This window comes from Pleurodeles waltl, unplaced genomic scaffold (assembly GCF_031143425.1).
Source record: "Pleurodeles waltl isolate 20211129_DDA unplaced genomic scaffold, aPleWal1.hap1.20221129 scaffold_91, whole genome shotgun sequence".
NCBI lineage: Eukaryota > Metazoa > Chordata > Amphibia > Caudata > Salamandridae > Pleurodeles > Pleurodeles waltl.
The window spans coordinates 1,253,529-1,273,727 of NW_027150403.1; the positions used below are offsets into that span (position 1 = coordinate 1,253,529).

At 48.6% G+C, this 20,199-nt stretch overlaps 13 non-coding genes across 13 annotated transcripts; all 13 read left to right on the top strand.

Annotated features, from left to right (window-relative positions):
• The first annotated feature begins 1,361 nt into the window (after window positions 1-1,361).
• On the top strand, window positions 1,362-1,433 carry TRNAP-AGG (transfer RNA proline (anticodon AGG)). The gene has a single exon. It is a non-coding gene; the product is annotated as a tRNA-Pro (tRNA).
• A 388-nt stretch (window positions 1,434-1,821) lies between these two features.
• TRNAV-CAC (transfer RNA valine (anticodon CAC)) lies at window positions 1,822-1,894 on the top strand. Its single transcript has one exon. It is a non-coding gene; the product is annotated as a tRNA-Val (tRNA).
• A 308-nt stretch (window positions 1,895-2,202) lies between these two features.
• TRNAL-CAA (transfer RNA leucine (anticodon CAA)) lies at window positions 2,203-2,314 on the top strand. The gene is made up of 2 exons: window positions 2,203-2,240; window positions 2,269-2,314. It is a non-coding gene; the product is annotated as a tRNA-Leu (tRNA).
• A 2,682-nt stretch (window positions 2,315-4,996) lies between these two features.
• TRNAP-AGG (transfer RNA proline (anticodon AGG)) lies at window positions 4,997-5,068 on the top strand. The gene has a single exon. It is a non-coding gene; the product is annotated as a tRNA-Pro (tRNA).
• Window positions 5,069-5,456: 388 nt separating this feature from the next.
• Window positions 5,457-5,529, top strand: TRNAV-CAC (transfer RNA valine (anticodon CAC)). Its single transcript has one exon. It is a non-coding gene; the product is annotated as a tRNA-Val (tRNA).
• A 307-nt stretch (window positions 5,530-5,836) lies between these two features.
• TRNAL-CAA (transfer RNA leucine (anticodon CAA)) lies at window positions 5,837-5,948 on the top strand. The gene is made up of 2 exons: window positions 5,837-5,874; window positions 5,903-5,948. It is a non-coding gene; the product is annotated as a tRNA-Leu (tRNA).
• A 2,621-nt stretch (window positions 5,949-8,569) lies between these two features.
• Window positions 8,570-8,641, top strand: TRNAP-AGG (transfer RNA proline (anticodon AGG)). Its single transcript has one exon. It is a non-coding gene; the product is annotated as a tRNA-Pro (tRNA).
• A 768-nt stretch (window positions 8,642-9,409) lies between these two features.
• TRNAL-CAA (transfer RNA leucine (anticodon CAA)) lies at window positions 9,410-9,521 on the top strand. The gene is made up of 2 exons: window positions 9,410-9,447; window positions 9,476-9,521. It is a non-coding gene; the product is annotated as a tRNA-Leu (tRNA).
• A 2,680-nt stretch (window positions 9,522-12,201) lies between these two features.
• On the top strand, window positions 12,202-12,273 carry TRNAP-AGG (transfer RNA proline (anticodon AGG)). Its single transcript has one exon. It is a non-coding gene; the product is annotated as a tRNA-Pro (tRNA).
• A 768-nt stretch (window positions 12,274-13,041) lies between these two features.
• On the top strand, window positions 13,042-13,153 carry TRNAL-CAA (transfer RNA leucine (anticodon CAA)). Its single transcript has 2 exons — window positions 13,042-13,079; window positions 13,108-13,153. It is a non-coding gene; the product is annotated as a tRNA-Leu (tRNA).
• A 2,681-nt stretch (window positions 13,154-15,834) lies between these two features.
• On the top strand, window positions 15,835-15,906 carry TRNAP-AGG (transfer RNA proline (anticodon AGG)). Its single transcript has one exon. It is a non-coding gene; the product is annotated as a tRNA-Pro (tRNA).
• Window positions 15,907-16,294: 388 nt separating this feature from the next.
• Window positions 16,295-16,367, top strand: TRNAV-CAC (transfer RNA valine (anticodon CAC)). The gene has a single exon. It is a non-coding gene; the product is annotated as a tRNA-Val (tRNA).
• Window positions 16,368-19,875: 3,508 nt separating this feature from the next.
• TRNAV-CAC (transfer RNA valine (anticodon CAC)) lies at window positions 19,876-19,948 on the top strand. The gene has a single exon. It is a non-coding gene; the product is annotated as a tRNA-Val (tRNA).
• Window positions 19,949-20,199: the final 251 nt, after the last annotated feature.

Here is a 20,199-nt window from a genome sequence, read left to right on the forward strand (position 1 = left end):
TTCTTCCAAGGGAAGAGATCGTGTTCCGGAAGGCTCAGCTTTGAGCGTCATGAACATTGGCCCTCATCCTTGCATCCCAGTCCAATGCATAGCCACATAAAGCAAGCAGGTGTGTCTGTTTCCATAGTGTGGTGGTTCCAGTACAATGCATAGCCACATGAAGCAAGCCGGCAAGTGTGTCTGCTTGTGTAGTGTAGTGGTTATCATGCGCACCTCACATGCGAAAGGTTCCTGGTTCGAGTCGCTGGGCTTTTTCACAGTATTTGCATTTCCTGCCTCACCTGACAGGCAAGCTGAGATAAAAGAGACTGTGTCTATCCCTCACCATCGTGAGGTACTACGCTCCTGGGGCATCTGTCACAGCTCACCAAGAGGAGTTGCGCCAGCTTACGGCAGTCAGTTGCTCACTGTTTGACCTTTGCAATGAAGCCTGAGCCTACAGCATTCAAGCCAGCCAAGGAAGGAAGGTACGAGAGCGAAAATAGCTTTCCTGCCCTCACCAAGAACACACACCTTGAGCAAATAAAGTGCCAGACTTACAAGGCCCTGTCGCCACCGGAGCATCACTTTTAGTGACGCCCCGGTGGCACTATGCACTGCGCGGTATTTACAAGATGGCGTTCAGCCACTTTTTGTGGCTTAACACCACCTTGTAAATACGGCCCCTTAGCACGCAGCGCGTTCCCTGGAAGGGGCGTGCAATGGGTGTTGTTGGGAGTGTGCCACAGCAACACCATAGCATTTTGATGCTGCTCCAGATTTAGGAGTTGGCGTAAATCTGCGTCAGCGCCAAAATCCAACGCCATCCCAGGGGTGTCGTTAGAGTGGCGCACTGAGGAGAAATGTTTTAATTTCTCCTTGTTTTTGCTCTTTCTATGTGTGATGCATTCTGCAGCACACATAGAAGTAAGAGGAAATCACCATTGAAGATTTTTTTTTTGGGCAGGAAGGTGTCCCTTCCTGCACAAAAACAATGTCCCCCTCAACGCAGTCATCCTTGTACCATGGTGCAAGAACGGCTGCGTTGGCGCTCAGCAGCTAATTTAGAGCTGGCGCAGGGGGAAGCACAGGGGTGCGCTGTATACTACTAAATACGGCGCTTTCCTGCATTTTGAAAATGACGGCACGTGGGGCTTGCAAATTTGGCACAGCGTCGCGCTTAGTCATTTTCTTGTAAATCTGGGCCAAAATGTCTAAAGGATAGAGGCTTTTTATGTCATGTTCGATGAAGACCATGCAAATGACTCTAGTCGTACTGCAGAAGAGAGCACCATGTGCAGTTTCTTGCTTTGGGATGTAGTCTCCCACTCTCTGTCACCAATCCTCCGAGCAGGGTCGGAGCCGTTGCATTCCTGTGCCCAGGCTCGTTGGTCTAGGGGTATGATTCTCGCTTAGGGTGCGAGAGGTCCCGGGTTCAAATCCCGGACGAGCCCATTTTAGCGGAAAACAATCAAATCCTGCTCAAAATACACAACCCCTCAACATTTCTCATTCCACTCGAAGCATTGTTGCGCAAAACATATTTTTTGCCTCAGGCGAAAAATGGATTACAATGCCTTGGCTTCCTTCCTGCTTGCTCTCAGTGCGCCCTGTGTGATGATTTCACAGGCTCTCCTTCCTGGCATTTAGGCATCAGATATTTGTCTGTCTCTGCCCGCAGCTGTGGGATTTTTCAGGACGTCTGAGTGTATGCATGCTGGCCGACACCGCTGCAATTTTCACACTTACCCCTCGCATTCCGAGCAACTGCTGATAAAGTATAGAGGAAATCGTGCAAACATATGAGGGGAACTGTGCTCCTTCAGTCAAATCAGCAAGCTTGTTTCTGTAGTGTAGTGGTTATCACGTTCGCCTCACACGCGAAAAGTCCCCGGTTTGAGACCGGGCAGAAACACTTGGCTGCAGCAGCTTTTGTGTTTGCTTCCTAAAACCTCAGTCTCTCTCAATGCACACTTAGACAGAAATGACCTTTAAAAACTTGTGACCTGTGTAAAACGTGCTTTACTATTGCAGGACGCTAAAAAGTAATCTGCATCCCTCGGTGGTCGTGCATGTGCATTGTTTCTTGTTCTGTTTTTTTTTTTTTGTTCTTGGCCATGTTATATTGTGGGGCCTTTAAAGCTGTGACTTTGATAGGAACATTGCAAGCGGCAAAATCAACAAGTGCAGACTGAAGAGTCCGACCTGCACACTGTTTTGGCTGTCAGGATGGCCGAGTGGTCTAAGGCGCCAGACTCAAGAGAGCTTGATCTTCAGTGAAGCTGAGCCTTCTGGTCTCTTCATGGAGGCGTGGGTTCAAATCCCACTTCTGACAGGTGTATTTTCTTCCCTTAAATCTTGCTCTGCTTGCAGAGCCAGCTCCTCACACCACTATCTTTGGAAGCTGCTGTGGCATGTGAGGAGAAATCCACCAACCCATCGGCTGGGCCCTCAATCAAAATTCTGTGTATTACTGGAAGGGGCGTCTCAGGCACACCTTCTGTTAGAGCTGCACTTTATGACAGTAACTACCATGCTGGTTTCTACTTAAGCAGTTGATTCTATCGTTTGAAGTGAGGCTCTCCTGCCACCTTTTGGGCAAAGAAGACACTGCCCCTGCAACAACACAGGCAGACAAGCTCAAACTAGGTTTCTTGGTTAAGTGGGCGGAGCATATTGGCAATGGTGCCTCCTCGTGACTTGCAATTTACATGAAGAAGACAGAGAGGCAGCTGGGAGTAGGCAGTACCCATGAACCCCTGAACACTGTCTTGCGACTAGCACACAATTCTGAAATGAGGCGGGGGAAAGGAGGTGATTTCCCCATCAAGGGCCATTCTGGGAAATCAGCCACCCTGCGTCTCCCAGGTGAGTGTTTCAGGCCTATGAGCCACTAATATAAATCTCGCCTGATCGAGCGCTGATCGAGCAAGTGTGCTTGAATCCAAGAGGCATGCTCCTCTGGCTGAAGAGCTAGCAGGTCCTTCAGTGCTTCTGGTTGGGAAGTCTAAGGTGCAAGGGTCCATGACTTGCAGCGGGTTACAACTACCAGAAAGGGTCTGCTTTTCACATCAGTGCCCTAGTTCAGCTCACTGGCACAGGGCATTTTGACTACCTCTTGCCTTGCTAGAGACAAACAAAAAATCCTTGACAGAAAACATCAATTGCTATGGCACGCTTAGAGAGAGAGAGCCTCCAAATGGCCCTGCTTTTCGGAAAGACGCTTCAGAAGATGTTTCAAATGACTATGCAGCGGCAGTCTAGTTGGTATAGGGGTATGATTCTCGCTTCGGGTGTGAGAGGACCTCGGTTCAAATCCCAGACAAACTCCTACCTTTATAGGTTCAGTCTGTGTTTTAAACAGGAGTATTTCTGCTTTTCACTCTTGTAAGATGTCATGTTGCAATGCAATACATGCTTTATACTGGCGTCGAGACGGTTCAGCATCATGAAGGTATGCGAGATTTCTTTGCAACTGCTTTTCTGTGCTGGAGCAGCAGTGCTCGTAGGAACATTAAATGCACAGTGCTTCTCCATGGTAATTTCGGGTCCAGTTCTGAAATCACCTCTTGGAATGAAAGTGATCCCAGTTCCTTTCTTCCAAGGGAAGAGATCGTGTTCCGGAAGGCTCAGCTTTGAGCGTCATGAACATTGGCCCTCATCCTTGCATCCCAGTCCAATGCATAGCCACATAAAGCAAGCAGGTGTGTCTGTTTCCATAGTGTGGTGGTTCCAGTACAATGCATAGCCACATAAAGCAAGCAGGTGTGTCTGTTTCCATAGTGTGGTGGTTCCAGTACAATGCATAGCCACATGAAGCAAGCCGGCAAGTGTGTCTGTTTGTGTAGTGTAGTGGTTATCATGCGCACCTCACATGCGAAAGGTCCCTGGTTCGAGTCGCTGGGCTTTTTCACAGTATTTGCATTTCCTGCCTCACCTGACAGGCAAGCTGAGATAAAAGAGACTGTGTCTATCCCTCACCATCGTGAGGTACTACGCTCCTGGGGCATCTGTCACAGCTCACCAAGAGGAGTTGCGCCAGCTTACGGCAGTCAGTTGCTCACTGTTTGACCTTTGCAATGAAGCCTGAGCCTACAGCATTCAAGCCAGCCAATGAAGGAAGGTACGAGAGCGAAAATAGCTTTCCTGCCCTCACCAAGAACACACACCTTGAGCAAATAAAGTGCCAGACTTACAAGGCCCTATCGCCACCGGAGCATCACTTTTAGTGACGCCCCGGTGGCACTATGCACTGCGCGGTAATTACAAGATGGCGTTCAGCCACTTTTTGTGGCTTAACACCACCTTGTAAATACGGCCCCTTAGCACGCAGCGCGTTCCCTGGAAGGGGCGTGCAATGGGTGTTGTTGGGAGTGTGCCACAGCAACACCATAGCATTTTGATGCTGCTCCAGATTTAGGAGTTGGCGTAAATCTGCGTCAGCGCCAAAATCCAACGCCATCCCAGGGGTGTCGTTAGAGTGGCACACTGAGGAGAAATGTTTTCATTTCTCCTTGTTTTTGCTCTTTCTATGTGTGATGCATTCTGCAGCACACATAGAAGTAAGAGCAAATCACCATTGAAGATTTTTTTTTTGGGCAGGAAGGTGTCCCTTCCTGCACAAAAACAATTTCCCCCTCAACGCAGTTATCATTGTACCATGGTGCAAGAACGGCTGCGTTGGCGCTCAGCAGCTAATTTAGAGCTGGCGCAGGGGGAAGCACAGGGGTGCGCTGTATTCTACTAAATACGGCGCTTCCCTGCATTTTGAAAATGACGGCGCGTGGGGCTTGCAAATTTGGCACAGCGTCGCGCTTAGTCATTTTCTTGTAAATCTGGGCCAAAATGTCTAAAGGATAGAGGCTTTTTATGTCATGTTCGATGAAGACCATGCAAATGACTCTAGTCGTACTGCAGAAGAGAGCACCATGTGCAGTTTCTTGCTTTGGGATGTAGTCTCCCACTCTCTGTCACCAACCCTCCGAGCAGGGTCGGAGCCGTTGCGTTTCTGTGCCCAGGCTCGTTGGTCTAGGGGTATGATTCTCGCTTAGGGTGCGAGAGGTCCCGGGTTCAAATCCCGGATGAGCCCATTTTAGCGGAAAACAATCAAATCCTGCTCAAAATACACAACCCCTCAACATTTCTCATTCCACTCGAAGCATTGTTGCGCAAAACATATTTTTTGCCTCAGGCGAAAAATGGATTACAATGCCTTGGCTTCCTTCCTGCTTGCTCTCAGTGCGCCCTGTGTGATGATTTCACAGGCTCTCCTTCCTGGCATTTAGGCATCAGATATTTGTCTGTCTCTGGCCGCAGCTGTGGGATTTTTCAGGACGTCTGAGTGTATGCATGCTGGCTGACACCGCTGCAATTTTCACACTTACCCCTCGCATTCCGAGCAACTGCTGATAAAGTATAGAGGAAATCGTGCAAACATATGAGGGGAACTGTGCTCCTTCAGTCAAACCAGCAAGCTTGTTTCTGTAGTGTAGTGGTTATCACGTTTGCCTCACACGCGAAAGGTCCCCGGTTCGAGACCGGGCAGAAACACTTGGCAGCAGCAGCTTTTGTGTTTGCTCCCTAAAACCTCAGTCTCTCTCAATGCACACTTAGACAGAAATGACCTTTAAAAACTTGTGACCTGTGTAAAACGTGCTTTACTATTGCAGGACGCTAAAAAGTTATCTGCATCCCTCGGTGGTCGTGCATGTGCATTGTTTCTTGTTCTGTTTTTTTTTTTTTTTCTTGGCCATGTTATATTGTGGGGCCTTTAAAGCTGTGACTTTGATAGGAACATTGCAAGCGGCAAAATCAACAAGTGCAGACTGAAGAGTCCGACCTGCACACTGTTTTGGCTGTCAGGATGGCCGAGTGGTCTAAGGCGCCAGACTCAAGAGAGCTTGATCTTCAGTGAAGCTGAGCCTTCTGGTCTCTTCATGGAGGCGTGGGTTCAAATCCCACTTCTGACAGGTGTATTTTCTTCCCTTAAATCTTGCTCTGCTTGCAGAGCCAGCTCCTCACACCACTATCTTTGGAAGCTGCTGTGGCATGTGAGGAGAAATCCACCAACCCATCGGCTGGGCCCTCAATCAAAATTCTGTGTATTACTGGAAGGGGCGTCTCAGGCACACCTTCTGTTAGAGCTGCACTTTATGACAGTAACTACCATGCTGGTTTCTACTTAAGCAGTTGATTCTATCGTTTGAAGTGAGGCTCTCCTGCCACCTTTTGGGCAAAGAAGACACTGCCCCTGCAACAACACAGGCAGACAAGCTCAAACTAGGTTTCTTGGTTAGGTGGGCGGAGCATATTGGCAATGGTGCCTCCTCGTGACTTGCAATTTACATGAAGAAGACAGAGAGGCAGCTGGGAGTAGACAGTACCCATGAACCCCTGAACACTGTCTTGCGACTAGAACACAATTCTGAAATGAGGCGGCGGAAAGGAGGTGATTTCCCCATCAAGGGCCATTCCGGGAAATCAGCCACCCTGCGTCTCCCAGGTGAGTGTTTCAGGCCTATGAGCCACTAATATAAATCTCGCCTGATCAAGCGCTGATCGAGCAAGTGTGCTTGAATCCAAGAGGCATGCTCCTCTGGCTCAAGAGCTAGCAGGCCCTTCAGTGCTTCTGGTTGGGAAGTCTAAGGTGCAAGGGTCCATGACTTGCAGCGGGTTACAACTACCAGAAAGGGTCTGCTTTTCACATCAGTGCCCTAGTTCAGCTCACTGGCACAGGGCATTTTGACTACCTCTTGCCTTGCTAGAGACAAACAAAAAATCCTTGACAGAAAACATCAATTGCTATGGCACGCTTAGAGAGAGAGAGCCTCCAAATGGCCCTGCTTTTCGGAAAGACGCTTCAGAAGATGTTTCAAATGACTATGCAGCAGCAGTCTAGTTGGTATAGGGGTATGATTCTCGCTTCGGGTGTGAGAGGACCTCGGTTCAAATCCCAGACAAACTCCTACCTTTATAGGTTCAGTCTGTGTTTTAAACAGGAGTATTTCTGCTTTTCACTCTTTTAAGATGTCATGTTGCAATGCAATACATGCTTTATACTGGCGTCGAGACGGTTCAGCATCATGAAGGTATGCGAGATTTCTTTGCAACTGCTTTTCTGTGCTGGAGCAGCAGTGCTCGTAGGAACATTAAATGCACAGTGCTTCTCCATGGTAATTTCGGGTCCAGTTCTGAAATCACCTCTTGGAATGAAAGTGATCCCAGTTCCTTTCTTCCAAGGGAAGAGATCGTGTTCCGGAAGGCTCAGCTTTGAGCGTCATGAACATTGGCCCTCATCCTTGCATCCCAGTCCAATGCATAGCCACATAAAGCAAGCAGGTGTGTCTGTTTCCATAGTGTGGTGGTTCCAGTACAATGCATAGCCACATGAAGCAAGCCGGCAAGTGTGTCTGTTTGTGTAGTGTAGTGGTTATCATGCGCACCTCACATGCGAAAGGTCCCTGGTTCGAGTCGCTGGGCTTTTTCACAGTATTTGCATTTCCTGCCTCACCTGACAGGCAAGCTGAGATAAAAGAGACTGTGTCTATCCCTCACCATCGTGAGGTACTACGCTCCTGGGGCATCTGTCACAGCTCACCAAGAGGAGTTGCGCCAGCTTACGGCAGTCAGTTGCTCACTGTTTGACCTTTGCAATGAAGCCTGAGCCTACAGCATTCAAGCCAGCCAATGAAGGAAGGTACGAGAGCGAAAATAGCTTTCCTGCCCTCACCAAGAACACACACCTTGAGCAAATAAAGTGCCAGACTTACAAGGCCCTATCGCCACCGGAGCATCACTTTTAGTGACGCCCCGGTGGCACTATGCACTGCGCGGTAATTACAAGATGGCGTTCAGCCACTTTTTGTGGCTTAACACCACCTTGTAAATACGGCCCCTTAGCACGCAGCGCGTTCCCTGGAAGGGGCGTGCAATGGGTGTTGTTGGGAGTGTGCCACAGCAACACCATAGCATTTTGATGCTGCTCCAGATTTAGGAGTTGGCGTAAATCTGCGTCAGCGCCAAAATCCAACGCCATCCCAGGGGTGTCGTTAGAGTGGCACACTGAGGAGAAATGTTTTCATTTCTCCTTGTTTTTGCTCTTTCTATGTGTGATGCATTCTGCAGCACACATAGAAGTAAGAGCAAATCACCATTGAAGATTTTTTTTTTGGGCAGGAAGGTGTCCCTTCCTGCACAAAAACAATTTCCCCCTCAACGCAGTCATCCTTGTACCATGGTGCAAGAACGGCTGCGTTGGCGCTCAGCAGCTAATTTAGAGCTGGCGCAGGGGGAAGCACAGGGGTGCGCTGTATTCTACTAAATACGGCGCTTTCCTGCATTTTGAAAATGACGGCGCGTGGGGCTTGCAAATTTGGCACAGCGTCGCGCTTAGTCATTTTCTTGTAAATCTGGGCCAAAATGTCTAAAGGATAGAGGCTTTTTATGTCATGTTCGATGAAGACCATGCAAATGACTCTAGTCGTACTGCAGAAGAGAGCACCATGTGCAGTTTCTTGCTTTGGGATGTAGTCTCCCACTCTCTGTCACCAACCCTCCGAGCAGGGTCGGAGCCGTTGCATTTCTGTGCCCAGGCTCGTTGGTCTAGGGGTATGATTCTCGCTTAGGGTGCGAGAGGTCCCGGGTTCAAATCCCAGACGAGCCCATTTTAGCGGAAAACAATCAAATCCTGCTCAAAATACACAACCCCTCAACATTTCTCATTCCACTCGAAGCATTGTTGCGCAAAACATATTTTTTGCCTCAGGCGAAAAATGGATTACAATGCCTTGGCTTCCTTCCTGCTTGCTCTCAGTGCGCCCTGTGTGATGATTTCACAGGCTCTCCTTCCTGGCATTTAGGCATCAGATATTTGTCTGTCTCTGCCCGCAGCTGTGGGATTTTTCAGGACGTCTGAGTGTATGCATGCTGGCCGACACCGCTGCAATTTTCACACTTACCCCTCGCATTCCGAGCAACTGCTGATAAAGTATGGAGGAAATCGTGCAAACATATGAGGGGAACTGTGCTCCTTCAGTCAAATCAGCAAGCTTGTTTCTGTAGTGTAGTGGTTATCACGTGCGCCTCACACGCGAAAAGTCCCCGGTTCGAGACTGGGCAAAAACACTTGGCAGCAGCAGCTTTTGTGTTTGCTCCCTAAAACCTCAGTCTCTCTCAATGCACACTTAGACAGAAATGACCTTTAAAAACTTGTGACCTGTGTAAAACGTGCTTTACTATTGCAGGACGCTAAAACGTTATCTGCATCCCTCGGTGGTCGTGCATGTGCATTGTTTCTTGTTCTGTTTTTTTTTTTTTTTCTTGGCCATGTTATATTGTGGGGCCTTTAAAGCTGTGACTTTGATAGGAACATTGCAAGTGGCAAAATCAACAAGTGCAGACTGAAGAGTCCGACCTGCACACTGTTTTGGCTGTCAGGATGGCCGAGTGGTCTAAGGCGCCAGACTCAAGAGAGCTTGATCTTCAGTGAAGCTGAGCCTTCTGGTCTCTTCATGGAGGCGTGGGTTCAAATCCCACTTCTGACAGGTGTATTTTCTTCCCTTAAATCTTGCTCTGCTTGCAGAGCCAGCTCCTCACACCACTATCTTTGGAAGCTGCTGTGTCATGTGAGGAGAAATCCACCAACCCATCGGCTGGGCCCTCAATCAAAATTCTGTGTATTACTGGAAGGGGCGTCTCAGGCACACCTTCTGTTAGAGCTGCACTTTATGACAGTAACTACCATGCTGGTTTCTACTTAAGCAGTTGATTCTATCGTTTGAAGTGAGGCTCTCCTGCCACCTTTTGGGCAAAGAAGACACTGCCCCTGCAACAACACAGGCAGACAAGCTCAAACTAGGTTTCTTGGTTAGGTGGGTGGAGCATATTGGCAATGGTGCCTCCTCGTGACTTGCAATTTACATGAAGAAGACAGAGAGGCAGCTGGGAGTAGGCAGTACCCATGAACCCCTGAACACTGTCTTGCGACTAGCACACAATTCTGAAATGAGGCGGCGGAAAGGAGGTGATTTCCCCATCAAGGGCCATTCCGGGAAATCAGCCACCCTGCGTCTCCCAGGTGAGTGTTTCAGGCCTATGAGCCACTAATATAAATCTCGCCTGATCGAGCCTGATCGAGCAAGTGTGCTTGAATCCAAGAGGCATGCTCCTCTGGCTCAAGAGATAGCAGGCCCTTCAGTGCTTCTGGTTGGGAAGTCTAAGGTGCAAGGGTCCATGACTTGCAGCGGGTTACAACTACCAGAAAGGGTCTGCTTTTCACATCAGTGCCCTAGTTCAGCTCACTGGCACAGGGCATTTTGACTACCTCTTGCCTTGCTAGAGACAAACAAAAAATCCTTGACAGAAAACATCAATTGCTATGGCACGCTTAGAGAGAGAGAGCCTCCAAATGGCCCTGCTTTTCGGAAAGACGCTTCAGAAGATGTTTCAAATGACTATGCAGCGGCAGTCTAGTTGGTATAGGGGTATGATTCTCGATTCGGGTGTGAGAGGACCTCGGTTCAAATCCCAGACAAACTCCTACCTTTATAGGTTCAGTCTGTGTTTTAAACAGGAGTATTTATGCTTTTCACTCTTGTAAGATGTCATGTTGCAATGCAATACATGCTTTATACTGGCGTCGAGACGGTTCAGCATCATGAAGGTATGCGAGATTTCTTTGCAACTGCTTTTCTGTGCTGGAGCAGCAGTGCTCGTAGGAACATTAAATGCACAGTGCTTCTCCATGGTAATTTCGGGTCCAGTTCTGAAATCACCTCTTGGAATGAAAGTGATCCCAGTTCCTTTCTTCCAAGGGAAGAGATCGTGTTCCGGAAGGCTCAGCTTTGAGCGTCATGAACATTGGCCCTCATCCTTGCATCCCAGTCCAATGCATAGCCACATAAAGCAAGCAGGTGTGTCTGTTTCCATAGTGTGGTGGTTCCAGTACAATGCATAGCCACATAAAGCAAGCAGGTGTGTCTGTTTCCATAGTGTGGTGGTTCCAGTACAATGCATAGCCACATGAAGCAAGCCGGCAAGTGTGTCTGTTTGTGTAGTGTAGTGGTTATCATGCGCACCTCACATGCGAAAGGTCCCTGGTTCGAGTCGCTGGGCTTTTTCACAGTATTTGCATTTCCTGCCTCACCTGACAGGCAAGCTGAGATAAAAGAGACTGTGTCTATCCCTCACCATCGTGAGGTACTACGCTCCTGGGGCATCTGTCACAGCTCACCAAGAGGAGTTGCGCCAGCTTACGGCAGTCAGTTGCTCACTGTTTGACCTTTGCAATGAAGCCTGAGCCTACAGCATTCAAGCCAGCCAAGGAAGGAAGGTACGAGAGCGAAAATAGCTTTCCTGCCCTCACCAAGAACACACACCTTGAGCAAATAAAGTGCCAGACTTACAAGGCCCTATAGCCACCGGAGCATCACTTTTAGTGACCCACGGTGGCACTATGCACTGCGCGGTATTTACAAGATGGCGTTCAGCCACTTTTTGTGGCTTAACACCACCTTGTAAATACGGCCCCTTAGCACGCAGCGCGTTCCCTGGAAGGGGCGTGCAATGGGTGTTGTTGGGAGTGTGCCACAGCAACACCATAGCATTTTGATGCTGCTCCAGATTTAGGAGTTGGCGTAAATCTGCGTCAGCGCCAAAATCCAACGCCATCCCAGGGGTGTCGTTAGAGTGGCGCACTGAGGAGAAATGTTTTCATTTCTCCTTGTTTTTGCTCTTTCTATGTGTGATGCATTCTGCAGCACACATAGAAGTAAGAGCAAATCACCATTGAAGATTTTTTTTTTGGGCAGGAAGGTGTCCCTTCCTGCACAAAAACAATTTCCCCCTCAACGCAGTCATCCTTGTACCATGGTGCAAGAACGGCTGCGTTGGCGCTCAGCAGCTAATTTAGAGCTGGCGCAGGGGGAAGCACAGGGGTGCGCTGTATTCTACTAAATACGGCGCTTTCCTGCATTTTGAAAATGACGGCGCGTGGGGCTTGCAAATTTGGCACAGCGTCGCGCTTAGTCATTTTCTTGTAAATCTGGGCCAAAATGTCTAAAGGATAGAGGCTTTTTATGTCATGTTCGATGAAGACCATGCAAATGACTCTAGTCGTACTGCAGAAGAGAGCACCATGTGCAGTTTCTTGCTTTGGGATGTAGTCTCCCACTCTCTGTCACCAACCCTCCGAGCAGGGTCGGAGCCGTTGCATTTCTGTGCCCAGGCTCGTTGGTCTAGGGGTATGATTCTCGCTTAGGGTGCGAGAGGTCCCGGGTTCAAATCCCAGACGAGCCCATTTTAGCGGAAAACAATCAAATCCTGCTCAAAATACACAACCCCTCAACATTTCTCATTCCACTCGAAGCATTGTTGCGCAAAACATATTTTTTGCCTCAGGCGAAAAATGGATTACAATGCCTTGGCTTCCTTCCTGCTTGCTCTCAGTGCGCCCTGTGTGATGATTTCACAGGCTCTCCTTCCTGGCATTTAGGCATCAGATATTTGTCTGTCTCTGCCCGCAGCTGTGGGATTTTTCAGGACGTCTGAGTGTATGCATGCTGGCCGACACCGCTGCAATTTTCACACTTACCCCTCGCATTCCGAGCAACTGCTGATAAAGTATGGAGGAAATCGTGCAAACATATGAGGGGAACTGTGCTCCTTCAGTCAAATCAGCAAGCTTGTTTCTGTAGTGTAGTGGTTATCACATGCGCCTCACACGCGAAAAGTCCCCGGTTCGAGACTGGGCAAAAACACTTGGCAGCAGCAGCTTTTGTGTTTGCTCCCTAAAACCTCAGTCTCTCTCAATGCACACTTAGACAGAAATGACCTTTAAAAACTTGTGACCTGTGTAAAACGTGCTTTACTATTGCAGGACGCTAAAACGTTATCTGCATCCCTCGGTGGTCGTGCATGTGCATTGTTTCTTGTTCTGTTTTTTTTTTTTTTTCTTGGCCATGTTATATTGTGGGGCCTTTAAAGCTGTGACTTTGATAGGAACATTGCAAGTGGCAAAATCAACAAGTGCAGACTGAAGAGTCCGACCTGCACACTGTTTTGGCTGTCAGGATGGCCGAGTGGTCTAAGGCGCCAGACTCAAGAGAGCTTGATCTTCAGTGAAGCTGAGCCTTCTGGTCTCTTCATGGAGGCGTGGGTTCAAATCCCACTTCTGACAGGTGTATTTTCTTCCCTTAAATCTTGCTCTGCTTGCAGAGCCAGCTCCTCACACCACTATCTTTGGAAGCTGCTGTGTCATGTGAGGAGAAATCCACCAACCCATCGGCTGGGCCCTCAATCAAAATTCTGTGTATTACTGGAAGGGGCGTCTCAGGCACACCTTCTGTTAGAGCTGCACTTTATGACAGTAACTACCATGCTGGTTTCTACTTAAGCAGTTGATTCTATCGTTTGAAGTGAGGCTCTCCTGCCACCTTTTGGGCAAAGAAGACACTGCCCCTGCAACAACACAGGCAGACAAGCTCAAACTAGGTTTCTTGGTTAGGTGGGCGGAGCATATTGGCAATGGTGCCTCCTCGTGACTTGCAATTTACATGAAGAAGACAGAGAGGCAGCTGGGAGTAGGCAGTACCCATGAACCCCTGAACACTGTCTTGCGACTAGCACACAATTCTGAAATGAGGCGGCGGAAAGGAGGTGATTTCCCCATCAAGGGCCATTCCGGGAAATCAGCCACCCTGCGTCTCCCAGGTGAGTGTTTCAGGCCTATGAGCCACTAATATAAATCTCGCCTGATCGAGCCTGATCGAGCAAGTGTGCTTGAATCCAAGAGGCATGCTCCTCTGGCTCAAGAGATAGCAGGCCCTTCAGTGCTTCTGGTTGGGAAGTCTAAGGTGCAAGGGTCCATGACTTGCAGTGGGTTACAACTACCAGAAAGGGTCTGCTTTTCACATCAGTGCCCTAGTTCAGCTCACTGGCACAGGGCATTTTGACTACCTCTTGCCTTGCTAGAGACAAACAAAAAATCCTTGACAGAAAACATCAATTGCTATGGCACGCTTAGAGAGAGAGAGCCTCCAAATGGCCCTGCTTTTCGGAAAGACGCTTCAGAAGATGTTTCAAATGACTATGCAGCGGCAGTCTAGTTGGTATAGGGGTATGATTCTCGATTCGGGTGTGAGAGGACCTCGGTTCAAATCCCAGACAAACTCCTACCTTTATAGGTTCAGTCTGTGTTTTAAACAGGAGTATTTATGCTTTTCACTCTTGTAAGATGTCATGTTGCAATGCAATACATGCTTTATACTGGCGTCGAGACGGTTCAGCATCATGAAGGTATGCGAGATTTCTTTGCAACTGCTTTTCTGTGCTGGAGCAGCAGTGCTCGTAGGAACATTAAATGCACAGTGCTTCTCCATGGTAATTTCGGGTCCAGTTCTGAAATCACCTCTTGGAATGAAAGTGATCCCAGTTCCTTTCTTCCAAGGGAAGAGATCGTGTTCCGGAAGGCTCAGCTTTGAGCGTCATGAACATTGGCCCTCATCCTTGCATCCCAGTCCAATGCATAGCCACATAAAGCAAGCAGGTGTGTCTGTTTCCATAGTGTGGTGGTTCCAGTACAATGCATAGCCACATAAAGCAAGCAGGTGTGTCTGTTTCCATAGTGTGGTGGTTCCAGTACAATGCATAGCCACATGAAGCAAGCCGGCAAGTGTGTCTGTTTGTGTAGTGTAGTGGTTATCATGCGCACCTCACATGCGAAAGGTCCCTGGTTCGAGTCGCTGGGCTTTTTCACAGTATTTGCATTTCCTGCCTCACCTGACAGGCAAGCTGAGATAAAAGAGACTGTGTCTATCCCTCACCATCGTGAGGTACTACGCTCCTGGGGCATCTGTCACAGCTCACCAAGAGGAGTTGCGCCAGCTTACGGCAGTCAGTTGCTCACTGTTTGACCTTTGCAATGAAGCCTGAGCCTACAGCATTCAAGCCAGCCAATGAAGGAAGGTACGAGAGCGAAAATAGCTTTCCTGCCCTCACCAAGAACACACACCTTGAGCAAATAAAGTGCCATACTTACAAGGCCCTATCGCCACCGGAGCATCACTTTTAGTGACGCCCCGGTGGCACTATGCACTGCGCGGTATTTACAAGATGGCGTTCAGCCACTTTTTGTGGCTTAACACCACCTTGTAAATACGGCCCCTTAGCACGCAGCGCGTTCCCTGGAAGGGGCGTGCAATGGGTGTTGTTGGGAGTGTACCACAGCAACACCATAGCATTTTGATGCTGCTCCAGATTTAGGAGTTGGCGTAAATCTGCGTCAGCGCCAAAATCCAACGCCATCCCAGGGGTGTCGTTAGAGTGGCACACTGAGGAGAAATGTTTTAATTTCTCCTTGTTTTTGCTCTTTCTATGTGTGATGCATTCTGCAGCACACATAGAAGTAAGAGCAAATCACCATTGAAGATTTTTTTTTTGGGCAGGAAGGTGTCCCTTCCTGCACAAAAACAATTTCCCCCTCAACGCAGTCATCATTGTACCATGGTGCAAGAACGGCTGCGTTGGCGCTCAGCAGCTAATTTAGAGCTGGCGCAGGGGGAAGCACAGGGGTGCGCTGTATTCTACTAAATACGGCGCTTCCCTGCATTTTGAAAATGACGGCGCGTGGGGCTTGCAAATTTGGCACAGCATCGCGCTTAGTCATTTTCTTGTAAATCTGGGCCAAAATGTCTAAAGGATAGAGGCTTTTTATGTCATGTTCGATGAAGACCATGCAAATGACTCTAGTCGTACTGCAGAAGAGAGCACCATGTGCAGTTTCTTGCTTTGGGATGTAGTCTCCCACTCTCTGTCACCAACCCTCCGAGCAGGGTCGGAGCCCTTGCGTTTCTGTGCCCAGGCTCGTTGGTCTAGGGGTATGATTCTCGCTTAGGGTGCAAGAGGTCCCGGGTTCAAATCCCGGATGAGCCCATTTTAGCCGAAAACAATCAAATCCTGCTCAAAATACACAACCCCTCAACATTTCTCATTCCACTCGAAGCATTGTTGCGCAAAACATATTTTTTGCCTCAGGCGAAAAATGGATTACAATGCCTTGGCTTCCTTCCTGCTTGCTCTCAGTGCGCCCTGTGTGATGATTTCACAGGCTCTCCTTCCTGGCATTTAGGCATCAGATATTTGTCTGTCTCTGCCCGCAGCTGTGGGATTTTTCAGGACGTCTGAGTGTATGCATGCTGGCTGACACCGCTGCAATTTTCACACTTACCCCTCGCATTCCGAGCAACTGCTGATAAAGTATAGAGGAAATCGTGCAAACATATGAGGGGAACTGTGCTCCTTCAGTCAAGCAAAGAAGCTTGTTTCTGTAGTGTAGTGGTTATCACGTTCGCCTCACATGTGAAAGGTCCCCGGTTCGAGACCGGGCAGAAACACTTGACAGCAGCAGCTTTTGTGTTTGCTCCCTAAAACCTCAGTCTCTCTCAATGCACACTTAGACAGAAATGACCTTTAAAAACTTGTGACCTGTGTAAAACGTGCTTTACTATTGCAGGACGCTAAAAAGTTATCTGCATCCCTCGGTGGTCGTGCATGTGCATTGTTTCTTGTTCTGTTTTTTTTTTTTTTCTTGGCCATGTTATATTGTGGGGCCTTTAAAGCTGTGACTTTGATAGGAACATTGCAAGCGGCAAAATCAACAAGTGCAGACTGAAGAGTCCGACCTGCACACTGTTTTGGCTGTCAGGATGGCCGAGTGGTCTAAGGCGCCAGACTCAAGAGAGCTTGATCTTCAGTGAAGCTGAGCCTTCTGGTCTCTTCATGCAGGCGTGGGTTCAAATCCCACTTCTGACAGGTGTATTTTCTTCCCTTAAATCTTGCTCTGCTTGCAGAGCCAGCTCCTCACACCACTATCTTTGGAAGCTGCTGTGGCATGTGAGGAGAAATCCACCAACCCATCGGCTGGGCCCTCAATCAAAATTCTGTGTATTACTGGAAGGGGCGTCTCAGGCACACCTTCTGTTAGAGCTGCACTTTATGATAGTAACTACCATGCTGGTTTCTACTTAAGCAGTTGATTCTATCGTTTGAAGTGAGGCTCTCCTGCCACCTTTTGGGCAAAGAAGACACTGCCCCTGCAACAACACAGGCAGACAAGCTCAAACTAGGTTTCTTGGTTAGGTGGGCGGAGCATATTGGCAATGGTGCCTCCTCGTGACTTGCAATTTAGATGAAGAAGACAGAGAGGCAGCTGGGAGTAGGCAGTACCCATGAACCCCTGAACACTGTCTTGCGACTAGCACACAATTCTGAAATGAGGCGGCGGAAAGGAGGTGATTTCCCCATCAAGGGCCATTCCGGGAAATCAGCCACCCTGCGTCTCCCAGGTGAGTGTTTCAGGCCTATGAGCCACTAATATAAATCTCGCCTGATCGAGCCTATCGAGCGCTGATCGAGCAAGTGTGCTTGAATCCAAGAGGCATGCTCCTCTGGCTCAAGAGCTAGCAGGCCCTTCAGTGCTTCTAGTTGGGAAGTCTAAGGTGCAAGGGTCCATGACTTGCAGCGGGTTACAACTACCAGAAAGGGTCTGCTTTTCACATCAGTGCCCTAGGTTAGCTCACTGGCACAGGGCATTTTGACTACCTCTTTCCTTGCTAGAGACAAACAAAAAATCCTTGACAGAAAACATCAATTGCTATGGCACGCTTAGAGAGAGAGAGCCTCCAAATGGCCCTGCTTTTCGGAAAGACGCTTCAGAAGATGTTTCAAATGACTATACAGCGGCAGTCTAGTTGGTATAGGGGTATGATTCTTGCTTCAGGTGTGAGAGGACCTCGGTTCAAATGCCAGACAAACCCCTACCTTTATAGGTTCAGTCTGTGTTTTAAACAGGAGTATTTATGCTTTTCACTCTTGTAAGATGTCATGTTGCAATGCAATACATGCTTTATACTGGCGTCGAGACGGTTCAGCATCATGAAGGTATGCGAGATTTCTTTGCAACTGCTTTTCTGTGCTGGAGCAGCAGTGCTCGTAGGAACATTAAATGCACAGTGCTTCTCCATGGTAATTTCGGGTCCAGTTCTGAAATCACCTCTTGGAATGAAAGTGATCCCAGTTCCTTTCTTCCAAGGGAAGAGATCGTGTTCCGGAAGGCTCAGCTTTGAGCGTCATGAACATTGGCCCTCATCCTTGCATCCCAGTCCAATGCATAGCCACATAAAGCAAGCAGGTGTGTCTGTTTCCATAGTGTGGTGGTTACAGTACAATGCATAGCCACATGAAGCAAGTCGGCAAGTGTGTCTGTTTGTGTAGTGTAGTGGTTATCATGGGCACCTCACATGCGAAAGGTCCCTGGTTCGAGTCGCTGGGCTTTTTCACAGTATTTGCATTTCCTGCCTCACCTGACAGGCAAGCTGAGATAAAAGAGACTGTGTCTATCCCTCACCATCGTGAGGTACTACGCTCCTGGGGCATCTGTCACAGCTCACCAAGAGGAGTTGCGCCAGCTTACGGCAGTCAGTTGCTCACTGTTTGACCTTTGCAATGAAGCCTGAGCCTACAGCATTCAAGCCAGCCAAGGAAGGAAGGTACGAGAGCGAAAATAGCTTTCCTGCCCTCACCAAGAACACACACCTTGAGCAAATAAAGTGCCAGACTTACAAGGCCCTATCGCCACCGGAGCATCACTTTTAGTGACGCCCCGGTGGCACTATGCACTGCGCGGTATTTACAAGATGGCGTTCAGCCACTTTTTGTGGCTTAACACCACCTTGTAAATACGGCCCCTTAGCACGCAGCGCGTTCCCTGGAAGGGGCGTGCAATGGGTGTTGTTGGGAGTGTGCCACAGCAACACCATAGCATTTTGATGCTGCTCCAGATTTAGGAGTTGGCGTAAATCTGCGTCAGCGCCAAAATCCAACGCCATCCCAGGGGTGTCGTTAGAGTGGCACACTGAGGAGAAATGTTTTCATTTCTCCTTGTTTTTGCTCTTTCTATGTGTGATGCATTCTGCAGCACACATAGAAGTAAGAGCAAATCACCATTGAAGATTTTTTTTTTGGGCAGGAAGGTGTCCCTTCCTGCACAAAAACAATTTCCCCCTCAACGCAGTCATCCTTGTACCATGGTGCAAGAACGGCTGCGTTGGCGCTCAGCAGCTAATTTAGAGCTGGCGCAGGGGGAAGCACAGGGGTGCGCTGTATTCTACTGAATACGGCGCTTCCCTGCATTTTGGAAATGACGGCGCGTGGGGCTTGCAAATTTGGCACAGCGTCGCGCTTAGTCATTTTCTTGTAAATCTGGGCCAAAATGTCTAAAGGATAGAGGCTTTTTATGTCATGTTCGATGAAGACCATGCAAATGACTCTAGTCGTACTGCAGAAGAGAGCACCATGTGCAGTTTCTTGCTTTGGGATGTAGTCTCCCACTCTCTGTCACCAACCCTCCGAGCAGGGTCGGAGCCGTTGCATTTCTGTGCCCAGGCTCGTTGGTCTAGGGGTATGATTCTCGCTTAGGGTGCGAGAGGTCCCGGGTTCAAATCTCCGACGAGCCCATTTTAGCGGAAAACAATCAAATCCTGCTCAAAATACACAACCCCTCAACATTTCTCATTCCACTCGAAGCATTGTTGCGCAAAACATATTTTTTGCCTCAGGCGAAAAATGGATTACAATGCCTTGGCTTCCTTCCTGCTTGCTCTCAGTGCGCCCTGTGTGATGATTTCACAGGCTCTCCTTCCTGGCATTTAGGCATCAGATATTTGTCTGTCTCTGCCCGCAGCTGTGGGATTTTTCAGGACGTCAGAGTGTATGCATGCTGGCTGACACCGCTGCAATTTTCACACTTACCCCTCGCATTCCGAGCAACTGCTGATAAAGTATAGAGGAAATCGAGCAAACATATGAGGAGAACTGTGCTCCTTCAGTCAAACCAGCAAGATTGTTTCTGTAGTGTAGTGGTTATCACGTTTGCCTCACACGCGAAAGGTCCCCAGTTCGAGACTGGGCAGAAACACTTGGCAGCAGCAGCTTTTGTGTTTGCTCCCTAAAACCTCAGTCTCTCTCAATGCACACTTAGACAGAAATGACCTTTAAAAACTTGTGACCTGTGTAAAACGTGCTTTACTATTGCAGGACGCTAAAAAGTTATCTGCATCCCTTGGTGGTCGTGCATGTGCATTGTTTCTTGTTCTGTTTTTTTTTATTTTCTTGCCCATGTTATATTGTGGGGCCTTTAAAGGTGTGACTTTGATAGGAACATTGCAA